Source organism: Motacilla alba, chromosome 3 (genome assembly GCF_015832195.1).
Source record: "Motacilla alba alba isolate MOTALB_02 chromosome 3, Motacilla_alba_V1.0_pri, whole genome shotgun sequence".
NCBI lineage: Eukaryota > Metazoa > Chordata > Aves > Passeriformes > Motacillidae > Motacilla > Motacilla alba.
This window is the reverse complement of record NC_052018.1, coordinates 111,258,693-111,266,999: the sequence shown is the minus strand read 5'-3', so window position 1 is coordinate 111,266,999 and position 8,307 is coordinate 111,258,693. Positions and strand designations below refer to the sequence as shown.

The following is an 8,307-nucleotide window of genomic DNA, read 5'->3' as shown; positions in this document are numbered from 1 at the left end:
AACCGCTGGTGTAGCCACGGGAAGTTTACAAGTCTTCATGCACGAAGTGAAAAGGTTGCTGCTTGAAACAGAGACCACCTGGGAGGCAGGGAGGGAAACATATGCATGTTTTTGAACTTCCCTGTGTTTAACAGTTAGCAGACACTAATGAATTGCCCAGCAGCCCTGATTTAAAGCCTGGTAGTCAAAAGGAAGGGGGCTTGCTGCTTGTCAGGTAGCCCACCTGCTCAAGAAACCAAGGCGCCCCTGCCCTGTGCCAGGAGAAAAGCTGCTGCTGTTTGAAACCTCTGCTCTGGGCTCTGTGTGTGTCTCATTGTGCTGCTTCCTATCATGTGAGTCAGAAATGCGATAGAATATCTCAGGCTCATTATTCAAGTCTGGTATTCAGCGACAGATTTTGACCAGAGTTGCGTGTAAATCTGGGGGAAATACAGACTGCTTGGAATTTGTAAGTGCTCAGACATACGCTGGCAAAGTAAGACAGGAGCAAACCAGGAACGTAAAAAGGCAGAATTAAACTTCTGGTTGTGGCTGGGTCAGGTTTCAGATATCCTCTCCTGGTTTGTGATGTCCTTGGAAATTCACACCCGGACCAAAACCCTTCTGTCCTGTCTCTCAGTGCTCAGCTGGAAATGGCAGCACATTGCCAGAAGATGTCTGAATCTCCTCCATCCTTCTAGATTTTAATGCTGCCATGGGGTTGCTTCCAGGCAAGGTGATCCCAATATGTTCCACCTAGAGGTCTGCTGGGTCACACAGCCAAGCAGGTGCAATTCTGCTAAGGGACTGTGCAAACAGAGCTGCTGGCCCACCAGCAAACCCACTGCAGGTAGATTAGGATGAAGTGCTCAAAGTTCTGCTCGCTGAAGTCAGTGCTAGAGAACCTGTGCTTGGGGAGTGCAGGTAGAGCTGTGCTGTGGCGTGCAGAGATACTGGGTTTGGTCTCTGGAGTCAGCTGAATTGTGCTGGGTGGCCAGGAGCTGCATGTGTTGGGAAGCGCTACCTCTTAACCTTCTGGGGTTGAACTTGGGTGTAGGGTTTACAGTACTAAATGTAAATGACACTAAATGACACTATTGAGCTGAGGGAGGAGAGCAGCAGAGTCTGGGCTGCTGCCCCACACTCCCTTCCTGGCTATGGGGCCTCTGCTTTAAGTGATTGAGACTATTCTCTTTTCTATTCTATTTTAGGTGGTGTGTGTCTGATAGTATTGCTGTGACCGAGGGTTTTGCTGGCAAAATTATTCCCAGGCATCACATGCAGCCACACGGACTCAGGAAACTAAAGGGGCTCAGCTCTTGCTTTGTTTTCCACTCCAAAAACAGCTGGCACTTTGTGAAACCAGGGAGCAGTGCTGGAGACCCATCAGCCAGCAATGCAGCGTGCCAGGAGAGCCAAGAGCCTGGCACGCTGCTGCGTGGTGCTCCAGAGAAGCCCTGGTTCATGGGGTGACATGGCTGGTGGAGAGCCTCACTGAGGCTGAGATGGGATATGGAATACTCCCATGGAAAAACACCCTTGAGGAGCTGACTGTGATCTCTGTCTCTGCAGAGGGTGGCTGCTGTGGTGGGGGGAAGTGGCTTTTAGGGCGGCTGTGATTAAAAGAGGGGAAAACCCCACAAAACAAGCCCAAAGGGGTAAACTGGTCCTGAGTGACAGTAGAGAGCTGGAAGGTGGCGAGCTGGTTCCCCGTGTAACTCAAAGTAGCCTGGAGAAAACTGGCAATGATCTGGTGGGAGAAGTGCAGGGAGGGCAAGCAAGCAGAAAGTCATGAGAGAAGGTTGCTACCACCACTTCCTTCCTCAAGCTGCAGCATGGCTTGGGGCTCAGATTCAACAGGAAGTTCCTTCAGCATAATGAGCTCCCTCCCATCAGCTGAGCTGCGCTCACCACTTGTGTGTGCCCTCTTAGCCTGCAACAGTTGCAAAGTAGCATCATTTAGCTTAATTTTTTTTTAAATTAGAGGCCTAACCCAGCCTGTGGAACTTTGGTGTGGGTTCAGCGGGTGTGCGTGGTCCCCAGCAGCTCTCCCAGTCAGCTGCAGGGACGTGCCGTGGGTCAGGGAGCCGCCTGTTAGAACGGTGCATTTCCTGCCTTGAAACGAACTGGGCTTTTAGATAGCACCAGCTCTCAGTGGCCAGATTGGTTTTACCTCAGAGACACAGGGCAGCAAACACTCCAGTGGAAGTGCAATGCAAATGGTTCCTCCTGGCCTGGTCCTCAAACCGCTGGGGTGCGCCGTATAAAAAACACGCAAGAAATTAATCTAATGAACGACAGGATGGATCTTCCAAGGGGTCCCTCGTGAGTTTAACATGAAATGTGCTTTCCCTGAATCGGGGCAGAGGGGTGCCGAGCTCCTCTCAGAGCTGCCCCTGCGCCGTGAGCATGCTCTCAAGGCATGAGCAGCATCTGGGGAGTTCTGGCTCTCGTGCACGAGCACAGCCCTCTGGTTTGCAGGGCGGGGTGTTAATTTAGAGATCTGTCCTTCAAAGCAGGGAAATGATGAGGTAAGAAATCTTTCTGTATTTTGAATGTATATATATGTACACACATATAAATATAGATGAGATTATTCAAATGCCGCTTGAATATATTTTGCCTAATCCATACAGAGTTTTATCAATATTTCTTTGTTTATTCTCTTTCATGCCAGCTGCTTTCTTTATATATTTCCATTTTGTACATTTTTCAGAGTGATTGGATCATGTTGCACACACTTCTATTGAAATATTAAGTGTTTGCAATCCCCATTCATAGGCACCAGCTCTGTTATTATGATCCATCATTTCAAAATCCACATATTTGAAAAAATAGAGCTTAGCTAGCCCTTGAGTAGCGGGGAGCATTAGACCCAAGGAATCTCATTCGTCTTGTCAATAATCTGTGGATTAACACCACCAAATTGTTTGTTTCATTGGCATGTCCTCACCGTATGTTTTTAAACAAAATGAGCATGTGGAAGCCCCAGTGAAGAGGCTGGATGGAGGCTGATGGAGGCTGGAATTACACTGGTGTCAGCTGGGAAACAAAGAACTTCCCAGTTGTGCCCAGCTCCCGGGCATCTCATGATGGGTATGGTTTTGGCAGTGCGGTCAGGACAGGAGACAGGAACCCTGTGATGACCAGGGCAGCTTGTCGGGGTTATCTGTGAGGGAACAGCCCTCCCTGTGCCTGGGGTTTTCATTCCCAGCCAGTCTGCAGGAGGACTCGCTCTTGCCTACTGCTCAAATGCAATGGGTTCTGTTAAAAAGGCTCTTTCCCTCACTTTCTGCATCCCAGTGGGATCCGTGAAGGTGGAGATGTGGTGGATGAGCAGAGGGTTCACCAGACAGGTGCACCACTTGCCGTACCAATGCCAGAGGAGCCCACAACCTGTTTTGCGAGAAGCTTGGATATGGACGAGCTTGGTGACAGTGCTGGCCAGGGTCTGACGGTGGCCACAGCAGACTGTGGAGCATCAGCTTTGAGCACTCATGCCTGTTGAGGGTTCTCCTGGAGCACAACACTGCTGTCGCCACTTTTCAGACAGGCTCTCATGACCCCTTGGGGCAGTTTCACACCCCCATTGGCTTTGGCACCGCTGCCCGAGCCAAAAGAGTGGTGAAGCCAGTGGTGACACACTGACATCCCCCTGGCCCGGTGGTGCAGGGCAGCCCAGCCCTCCTGCTGCCAAAATCTGACTGTGGCCTTTGCAGCCTCTGTGCCGGTTGGTGGCAGTGCCATCGGAGGGCACGAGTGGCGGTGGCGGAGCGGGGACCGCCGCCAGCCGGGCCATTCATCACCGGCGACGGTCCGTGCGGCACCGTCACCTAGCAACCGCCCGGCCACGGCAGGTGGGACTTCAAAAAATATATTTTTTAACATAAAAATGAGGCAGTAATTTAGAAACGCACGTTTCTGTTTTAGCAAACGTGAATATTTGGGGTGGCGGGGCTGGAACTGGAAGCTGGAGACGTTTTGGCTTTGCATCTTCGTGACTCCAGGCTCTGGAGCGGCGGCTGCCGTGACGAGATAGAGCTATCTGTTTCATTTGTACCAGGGTTTAAAGTTGAAGCTGACACTGGGTGATTGCCTTACCCTGATTTTTCTTCTCTTTTTCCACCTCACATGCTATAAAAAATAATCTAATTAAACTATGCAGCAGGCTTTTTTAATGTAACTTCTACTTCTGAGGCTGAACTTTCAGGACTAATTTTTTTTTTTTAATCAGAGGGAAGAAAAGGAAAAGAAGTATATAAACTCAAATTATGCCTTTCTCACTCTTTTAAAACACCTTTAAGAGTGCAGAAGTCTTCTGAGCTCTATATTGGCGATTCATGGTGCGGCAACTCACTGCAAAATCCGCTCGTTCGTTTTCGCTGATTGAATTTACTGATTGTTAATGTGTATAAAAATGTTATGTACTTTTGAAGTAATCTCCTGCTAAAGGATTTATAGGAAAGACTATTTAAATGTCGCAGCGTTTTCTCTGTTGTTATGACAGTATTATTGAGTAAATAGTTTAATTTTAGTGCCCTAGTTAAAAAAAAATCCATAATGACCGTCACATAAATCGTTTGCTGTTTTTATTTCTATATTTAGTTCCCTCCGAAGATACTGGAGTTGGAAATAGGCTAGTACCTAAGACATGAATTCTGTTAAATATTAAAGAGATCTCATCAATGATTTTATTAGTCTCAGTACTCAGTGAAGGCCGCACTGACATCTGAAGTCTAATGATTCTTTTAATATATTTAAAGCCTCGTACTGCACCTTTAAATATTGGACAATATTGAAAAATATAGAAGTACTTTTTTGTATATTAGCTTTAGGCAGAACTGTTGTATGATTTCCACTTCTTTCATGACATTGTAATGATGTTACCACATACAACTTTATCTTGCATGAAAAGGTGAAGTCATGAGTGATTTCTCCAATTTAAAAGCACTCAACCCTCACAGTGCTAGAAATGAATATTTTGCATATATTCATGCAACAATGATTCAATTTAAGATTTCTATTTTCAAACATTGCTTGAAACCTTCGGTATGTTAGTAGTAAAATTGCCAAAATGTGTAATAAGATTTATTATAGATGAGTAGCATTTTATTTAGTATTTCATGTTAACACGCTTTTAGGGTTACCCTGGTTTAGCAGAAGAATTCATCTTTCTTTTCTAATCAGAGCTAGCACTTTATTGTATTATTAAGGTACACTTACTGTGGGGTTGTATATCACTGTGGGAGCAGGGGCCCCTGTGCCTGGCAAACCCGCTCCTGGTTGATGCACAGCGCCTGCCTCCCGCACCCAGGCGCTTCCCTTTCATCCTGCTTCTCGGTTTTCCTCCTAAAAAGCCATCTTGAGCTCTGTGACACACCCAGGTCTCTCCTCACCTCTCTGCTCAACCAGACCTCACTCTGTCCTCGGAGCACCGACAGTGGCAAACCCCATCCTGGGATCACCAGCGCGGTGACCGAAACACAAACCACGCTGGTGGTGAGTTTGCTGTGAAGCTTCACCTCCATCACCCGCTCCTGGCACTGTTTGTCACGGAGCTGCAGTTTCCCTGGCCATCTGTGGCCACCTGGGCAACGTGTGGATGTGTTTTGGTCCTCGTGGTGAGGCCACCATGTATCGATTTCCATGGCTTTGCTGTCAGGGTGTGTGTGGCACTGGGGCTGTAGGGGCTGGGAGATAAAGCAGCAGAGCAGATGCTTGACCCAAAGCAGAGGACATCTCATTTCTGCTCCCTCATGGCCTTTTTTGTGCTCTGGGGCAGGCTGCATCTCTGCCCAAGCAGCATCGTCGTGCATACATAATTTTTGTGACTGAGGATTGGTAAGATTGGGCCTGAAAAATTCCTGGCATTTTGATCCTTTGACCAAGATCCAAGTCCTGGTGCCTTTTTTTGCCTCCAGTAATCCCTTCATGCTCAGCCCCAGTGCAGCCACTTACAGAGGGAAACAACAGGTAAGGGGAAAACCACTACTGAAATGCAGGTGTGAGGGATGTGTGGTGACAAGCTGCTGTGCCGGAGTGATGAATATGTTTACATCTTTTAAAAGTTGTAATTCAGCACGGATGAGCTGGCGTCCCCCCCCTTCCACATTCATGTTTGATTCACAAACAGAAAGAAATGATCTACTATTAGGAAAGATTTCTCTTTGACTGGGGAGCTGGAGATGTAGTGAGAGTGGCTTTCATAGATGAAAATAATTGTACACTTTTTGTATTATTATTTTTGGCAAAGAGCTAGCGTTTCAGCTTTCCAGAGTATTACATCATTACTTTGTATAATGCATCATAATGATAGAGTGAATGGAAACGAAGAAATGCCAGCTTCTGTTGCAAGTTTAAAGACAGACACACATTTTCAGCTGGGAAAGCTGCTGTTCAGCTAAGTGTTTTCCTAGATGAAACAAAGCTGCAATCCCACTTGGCATTCGCATTAATTGTGGACTTGCCAACAGGCCAGTTTCACTGGTGTATAAATTAGTGGAGAATTATTCAACTCATCTCAATAACTAAGAGAATATCCTCATAAAGCTTGCTGAGCTGTAAGACATCCCCCCTCCCCCCCACTTTCCAGGGTATTTTGCACCCTATACTTAGAAAAATCACAGAGTTTGCATGCTGTTCCAAAAAAAAAAAAAAAAAAAAGGGAAAAAAAAAAAAAACATACAAAGAAAGGCATCAGATATACTGATACCCCAGCACAGCAATGTGGTGACTATCTGCATCAAATAGCAAGTTTGTATGGGAAATGTCCAAATTAAGAGGGAATTTTCTGGTTTGTTGTTTGAATTTTGAGTTTGGGTGTTGGTTTTTTTTTTTGGTTTTTTTTTTGTTTTTTTTGTTTTGTTCTGAAATTCAGCTAGAAAGGCGATGTGGAAGCGCCTGTGAAAGGAGACTCATTTCCAGCATCAGACACCCAACATTTCATGTCTCTCTATTGGAACAAGAGCCCAGGAAGTGCAAACTTCCCCAAACTGTCCTGCCAACAGGCCTTTCTGACCTAGAGGGGGGATCACCTTTACAGTGACAGGATAATTTGATCTCAGTGCCATCTAATCCTTATTTTCTTTATGGAGACTGCCGGCAAGGGTGCCAATTAGTGCCAATTGTGATGGTGGCTTTTGTGATGCAGACACCTGCCCACTAGGAATTGGACTGGTACCACCAACACACATATGCCACTAAACAGCTGTCAGATGGTAATGACTTTTTGGAGTAGAAGAAAAGGGCAGAATTTCATTCTGAGGCAATTTTCTGAGAAAATTTTTTTGCAATTTTTCACCTCTTTCTTTCCCCACTCTTTTTTGGCATCTGAATTCTAGGCTTCTAATGAGAATACAAAATGTGAATTTTAACAGATATCTCATAGCACCAACTTCATCCCAAAAACCATGTGGTCTAGATGAGTAAAAGTAGAGTGAGAAACTATATTAATGGTATTCTTATTATTCTACATCATGTTTTAAACTTGCTATCTGTAGTCTGTTCCTTGTTTAGGTTACTAATCCCAGCCACAGACAGATGAAACACCATGTTTTCTTTTACCACTTTTCTGGCTTTTTGGCTAAATGACTGAATTAAATGTAAACATCAAACAAATAACTTTTTTTTCTTTTTTTGATGACAGAATGAGGTGCTTTGCAGCCCTTCTGCACCTCATGCCAACACAGGCACACAATACTTCAGGATCTCTCTCATGCTTTTATTAAACTCTCTTCTAATTCCCAGTCAAATCAACAGTCCCTTCTTTGATGCCTAAACAGGGGAAGTTTACAAGCCTGCTTTATCCCTGAGTAATTATGTGTGCATGTGTGTGCTTGCAGGAGTGTAGCCATCCATCTGTACAGGCACCTTGAACTGTAACTTTTGGGGTAATTTTGGCAGTAGGGTCATGAGGGGACCGGATTTCCTTATGGCAGACGGGAATTTCTGTGGTGCCGAGGCACATGAACCCCATGGAAATGAGGAGCCCTGAGCTGGTGCTGGGCACAGGATGTGTCTGGGAAGTGTGGGAGTGTCTCACAGGAGATATTTGGCACTGTGTGAGGAGACACCTTCAGTGCTGTTAGAGGATTCCTGTATCCTTTCCAAGCCTTGAGTCGCTGCCGAGAGCTCCCGACGCCTGATAGCCCAGGCAGAGGCCGAGTGCTGGCAATCAGTGGGACCTTTCAGCACTCAGCCAACACACACAGAGCCCCTTCAGCCTCTGCTCTGCCGGGTGTCACACCTTGATTAGCCCAATTGCTCATTGGCATCAGCCCCTGAACCTGGATGTGAGAGGAAACAATCCTAAATAAAGCCAAGGCTGGT

At 46.2% G+C, this 8,307-nt stretch overlaps 1 long non-coding RNA gene across 5 annotated transcripts in view; it reads left to right on the top strand.

Moving 5' to 3' along the window:
- The first annotated feature begins 2,297 nt into the window (after positions 1-2,297).
- LOC119698844 overlaps positions 2,298-8,307 on the top strand; it is a 193,687-nt gene continuing 187,677 nt past the window's right edge. For all 5 annotated transcript variants that reach the window (XR_005256288.1, XR_005256285.1, XR_005256287.1 and 2 more), the window contains exon 1: positions 2,298-2,510. This is a non-coding gene — a long non-coding RNA (uncharacterized LOC119698844). The remainder of the gene's footprint in view (positions 2,511-8,307) is intronic.